This window comes from Malaya genurostris, chromosome 2 (genome assembly GCF_030247185.1).
Source record: "Malaya genurostris strain Urasoe2022 chromosome 2, Malgen_1.1, whole genome shotgun sequence".
NCBI lineage: Eukaryota > Metazoa > Arthropoda > Insecta > Diptera > Culicidae > Malaya > Malaya genurostris.
The window spans coordinates 8,943,679-8,950,345 of NC_080571.1; positions in this window are offsets into that span (position 1 = coordinate 8,943,679).

The following is a 6,667-nucleotide window of genomic DNA, read 5'->3' on the forward strand; positions in this document are numbered from 1 at the left end:
GTTTAAGTGACGGAGTACAATATGGAACACACTTTACCGTATAACTCCGGAACCGGAAGTCGGATCAGGATGAAATTCAGGAATTCCATATGGGACCGGAAGACTTTTCATTTAAATCTAAGATTGTGGAAACCGGTCAAACCATCGCTGAGAAAAGTGAGTGAGATCCATGTTGGTATATACACAGATAAAAATATTTTGTGAATTTACATTTATTTTCATGCACATATTTGAAGCAGGCAATTGAATGGAAATTTATATTACAAAACGAAGCGGTTTGTAAATATACAGTCTTGTTCAATGAAAAACTGAATGAATATTAATATAATTTTACATCAATCATGGCTCTAAATCATATTAGGGGCTGGGGTCCACTAGGAGATTGATAGTACCTATTAGCTCTCTCCGGACTGTACCAGCCTAGATGCCGTGTGGAATCCGGCGGAAAATATGAACCAAGAATAGATCCACTGGGTTCCTGCTTCCATGTCGTAAAAGGCGACAATTGCAGGAGTTTCTTTTTCCTTTCAGTTATCAGATATTTTCAATGTTTTACTTCTGATTACTCTATTTTACTAAATCATCTCTTTATTCAACCTATCAATTTCCATCTAGCTTCGTAGAAAAGTTTTATTAGGAATGATTTCTTCTTCCATGTTATTGATTGTCTTTCAGGATTATAAAATGAATGATAAAAATCAACCATTGCGCAAATCCGTTTATATTACAAAGTTAATAACAGAGATGACATGTATCGGTATATTGAATACATAGTAAAAAACACTTGAATGTGTTTTTTTGCATGACTAAAAAAAACGCGAAAGGTAGATGCATAAACGAGTGACTGCATACTCGACAGCCGGCTGTCCGGAGTTTTGTCAATTTCGGAGATTGACTGTTTCGTGCATTATATTGCCAGCATAAAGTAACACATAAAACGATAATACTTTAAAACATTCTTGGTAGCCGGCTACCCAGAGCAATAAACACATGATAACATTATTAAAACATTTACTAACAAAGTATCCTCTCCTGTGATGCATGTGGGAATGCAGAGGATTGCTCGGTTCTTAGTAGCAACATGCATCGAACTAACAATCCTTTCCCTCCCAAGTAGATCTGCATTCGGACGTGGCCGGCGTCGGTATTGATCAGCATGCATGGTTCAATACAGTTTGCACAGTGTCAAACAATGTGTTATTCCCAAACATGTTACTTCAAAAAATCATTTTGCGATCTCAATTGGTCCAGATCAATAACGGAGTAGCAACACACGGGCGGTCTCTAATGCTAAAATTCTAATGCTAATCATGGCTCTAAATCATATTTTCGTTTCAATTGATGTCTATTTCATAGTACTATCGGTTTACATGTCGTGTAAGTTTCATCTTTTCTTTCTGTGTATGACCACTAATTTCGGTGCTTCCGGAACCGGATACCGGAAACCAGGATAGCCGGAATCGGTTTGTTTAGTTGCCTACTGATAATGACTATCGATTGTGTAGTTTTGAGTCCAGATTAGAAATTGTTTTACGTGTTCTGTTTCGCCGGTTTAAGTGACGGTGTACAATATTGCACACTTAACCCTATATATATATATATATATATATATATATATATATATATATATATATATATATATATATATATATATATATATATATATATATATATATATATATATATATATATATATATATATATATATATATATATATATATATATATATATATATATATATATATATATATATATATATATATATATATATATATATATATATATATATATATATATATATATATATATATATATAACTCCGGAACCCGAAGTCGGATCTAGATAAAATTCAGGAATTCCGTATGGGACCACGAGATCTTTCATTTGAATCTCAGTTTGTCACAATCGGTTCAGCCATCTCCAAGAAAACCCCCTGGCTTTTTCCTGATTTGAGGTAGTCCTCCAAATGTATATTATGCCGATCCCGGAAACCGACATTGTGATTTTTCCGTTCCATTGAGACTCCCTTCGAGGCACTCTTACCGCTTCCAAACACTCGCGTTGAATTCAGTCCAATGTTCGGTTATCCATCTGTTCTCTGGCGGATAATAATGGATTCAGCCAAACACGTACTCGAAGTGCTCTTGCGTTCTTTTTTCTAGCCCTAAATCCCTGTCCGGGATTACAAAACTTACGAAAGAGTAACGGATTTAACGCATGTACCTTTCAAAAATATAACACCTTAACCCCTTAAGGCCATCGTCCAAGTACCATGCGCGCGGGTGGTTTTAGGAAATTTTCGATGGAAATTTCGAAAAATTTGCCAAAACCAAAAACATACAGACCTTTGAAATACATTTATCTATCTACAGGGTGAAAATGGCTGGAAAATTCGGAGGATTTTCCGAGTCTTATCAAAAATAGCTCTAAAAAATGAGTGTTTTTTTGATCTTTCACAATTATCTGTGATCTTTCACAATTATCTGGAACAATTATCTGTCATATTTTTCGAAATTTCCATCGAAAATTTCCTAAAACCACCCGCGCGCATGGTACTTGGACGATGGCCTTAACGCTCATGGAGAAATATATTTCCCTTCTATAAAAATCGTTATCGATTTTTCAATTATTATTAAATCGATGTGTTTTTTACTGAATGTTAAAAAAATTATTTCCAACTCGACAAATGAGTTTCTGAATGAATAAAAAAAAGAACTGTCAATCTTTGTTGCACTAAAAAAGTTTGTGAACATATGATAAATGTGTTATGTGCAACGTCCTCGTGTGTGAAGGTAGCGCTTCGCCGTGGTCAGATCGAAGCAAAGACATTTCATTGCCGATTGACGAAAAATCAAAAACATACGATTGTAGATAAATGATTTTAGTATACATTTGGCGAAAAAATCGGTTAGAAAGCATTTCTTTTGCGAGATTTCGTGCGAGTTTTGTTAAAAATTTTGTTTTCTTGTCTATGTACATTGTGTGTGCGTGCGAAAGAATAAGGAAAAAACTCATTCATTTTACAACTCGCACGAAATCTTTCGATAAAAATGTTTATCAGGCACAATTTACATACGAATCGATAGAAAAATTAATTATCTATGATAGAATCGTATGTTCTTGGAATTTTCGTTTTCTTCCCCGTACTCTCGCAATTTTGGGTAAAGTGCGGGAAACCCCAGGATAGGCAGTGAACACGGCGAAGCGCTACCTTAAACAAATATACGAAATCGTTTCGTATAATACCATAACTAACTATTTATTTTACAATTCTGATAATTAAAGCGATTAAAAAAATTAATTAAATTACGATATAATAAACCCAACTCTTCGTTTATTTATTTCTGAGGATCATAGGGAAAAATATTTCCCATGAAATTATACGAAACTTATGCACCCTGCTAGGTTTTTCTGGTGATATTCTCTTACTTTACACCCACAATAGTAAAAATATTGTGTTGTACTGACATATTTCGTCCTGGACATCTCATGGCCGTGAAAGGGTTAAACTTACGCATGTAAAGATTTGTAACGCCTATAACTTACCAACGAGTAACGCATGTAACACTTCGTAACGCTTATGATTCACAAAAAAGTAACACATGTAACGCTTCGTAACATCTATAACTTACAAAAACGTAACGCTTTGTAACGCCTATAGCTTTCTAAAAAATTACCCATATAGCACATGTAACACTTTGTAACGCCTATAACTTGCAAAAAATAATACATGTAAGGCTTCGTAACGCCTATGATTTAGAAAAAAGTAACACATGTAACGTTTCGTACTTGGTGGATTTGTCACCGATCGATCCATCACTGAACAAATCTCGTAAAATCCCATAGAATGTACTGCAGATATAGGCTTCTTTGAAGACCTCAGCCCTCGCTCTAAAGCGAGTGCACGAGCTGATTCAAAAAAGCGTCAAGGTCGTAAACACCAATCAACCCCAATTTTTTATTGATTCTACAATAAAAGCTGTATCGGAGGAGGCGTGAAGGTGAATGTGAGGTAGTCCTTCCGAAACATAGTCTAATATAACCAAAATGTAAAGAACGCAGTTTTTCGTGTACCAAACTAAGTACAAAATCATGCATGCTAACTTTTTTCACTAATACATAAATATTTTCCATTTGTGCATTTTACCAATTTTTCCAAAGTTGACCAACCTACCCCAGCACTGGGGTTGGTTTTACGTTTTTTTTTCTCTCCGCATTTGATTGTTAATAACCTTTTCCCTGTTTTTGTTTTATGAATGAAAAAATGAATTTAATGTGATGTACAAAAGTACAACATGGAATTGTAGGTACATAATTTTAAAATGCCTCTCCGATTTTCTTCTAAATTGACTTGAGGAAAATCCGAGATAAAAAAAAACTATGTCCTAGCAATTGTGTAGTAACTGTCCATCTGTTTGCAGATATAAGTGTTTCGATTTTTTCTTTCATCCCTTCTATTTTATTGCACACCGTACAACGGAATGATTTATTGTGCCATCGAAGAATAGAAAATCCTTTCACATTTGCATATACGCGAATGGAATAGCTGTGTTTGTATCGTAGGATACGCCTGTATGGAAATGCTCTTCGCTTTGCGGTTTTCGCCGACTTCCTTCGGTGGCCATCGGAAATCTTTTCCCTTAAGCACATATTTAACGAAAAATCACTCCCGGAGTCTAGCTAGGATTCCAAGTGCCACGACTAGTAACGGCTGCTGTCATCGCAAATCGGTTCCAGTTTGAAAAGCTACAGTCGCACTAAGTAAAGGAAATAAAAAAAATAGCTGGAACGGGTCGATTCAATGAATGTGATCACGTTTGAGTCATTTTTCTCCGAGGATTTTCAGAGACAGGAAATTGCGCGATTTGAAATATGACTAGACAAACGAAAGGAAGCCGCAGAAGTGTGTGTGTGTGGATGGGGCTGGTCTGATAAAGTAATGCGATTTATGCCAAACTTACTGATGGGAAATCACAAAATTTGATAATTGTCCATTTGTAGTGTATTTTCTTTCACTTTTCACCCAACAGCACTTTCACCCCTTTTGTTCTGGGCATGAAACACATACATTTTACGAATGCATGAACAATGGGGGAAGTAATTGCGTGTACACAAACATATCGGATACACCGAAACAAGTGAGGAAAGAAGGGATTTTCGGTTGCAAATGGTGTCCCTTTTGCCACATACGATAACATATCGTTTCCACCAATCCGCTGTATCAAAGCGACACTTTCTTTTCTTCCCCTCCGTGCTGTTGAACTCCTCCGAAGGGTATTGGCACTGAGTCGAATATGTTGGTCCCATTTCTAGACATAGTGGCTGAACGTATTTATGATCTTGTCATGATTACGAGAATTCTCCAAAGACTTGTATATTTGCCTAAAGGACTGACTTAATGCGATTTGTGTGATCTCGCCCTGCAGCGAACCAAAACAGGACTGAATTATGTCACTTTATTGGTCCTGGAAGGCTTGTTATCGACTGTCGCTTATTTCAGTTTCGGTGCGTTGTAAAATGATTCGATAGGCAGAAGGAGTCAGGTATAAGGTTGATATAACCATTCGAGAGATGACTCAGACGGTGGCTTCCGATATGTTTCGATTGTTTAAAAATAATTTATCATACAAGAGAATACGAAATATACTAATTATCAATAAATATTAATAAATTATGCATCTATTCAGAACAAAATTGCTCAGTAATATTTCTACTGTTAGGCTTAGGAACAATGACTTCCCGTGTTGAGTTAGCATTGAAAAATGGTAAAAATAACATAAAAAATAATACTCAGTACACGCATACTAAAAGAAGTGTGTTCGAAAACTTTAATTCGCCAGACATTGATCATGTCAAATTCTAAACATATGCATGAATATCCTGTAAAAATATTTCACTGGAAACCCCCCCATCAAGGCTCAACTTCTTCATAAATCACAATCAAATTATTTACGAATTGATGATAAATATCAATATATTAAATCTCCATAAAAAGCGAAAGGAAAACAGTGGCAAACAACCGGAAAAGTCCCTTTCCTGTCCAAGCGACCCTCTTCTGGATCGAAGCATTCAACGATAGAAAAAAATACAAAAAAACACCATCCTACTTGGCCGCAAAACTCGCACATATATCTCAGCACGTCCCATCCGTGCAAATCTTCTGGACCAACCCGCAAAACATGTTTACACACGCCACTGTTCGATAGCAACAAAAGAAAAGAAATAACACAATTCACAGTCACCCTTCCATTCGAGTGAGCATAAAGAACACCGATCCCAGGCAATAAAAAAGCGATTTTCCAATATCCTCCTTTAAGTTGATATGTGGTGATCTTGCTCAATTGCCCATTCACCTCTAATACACATTGAAAACGTTCGCTTTCTTCTGCTGTATCCTGCTTTGCCGTCAAGGGCGAGTGAGCCAAACAGTCGAAGACAAACAGATACGATAGGGTTTCTTGAAATCCTTGGAGACCGTGTGAATCGTGCTTCAATATTCATTCGAACATACGAACGAATAACGAATAACGAATAACGAATAACGAATAACGAATAACGAATAACGAATAACGAATAACGAATAACGAATAACGAATAACGAATAACGAATAACGAATAACGAATAACGAATAACGAATAACGAATAACGAATAACGAATAACGAAT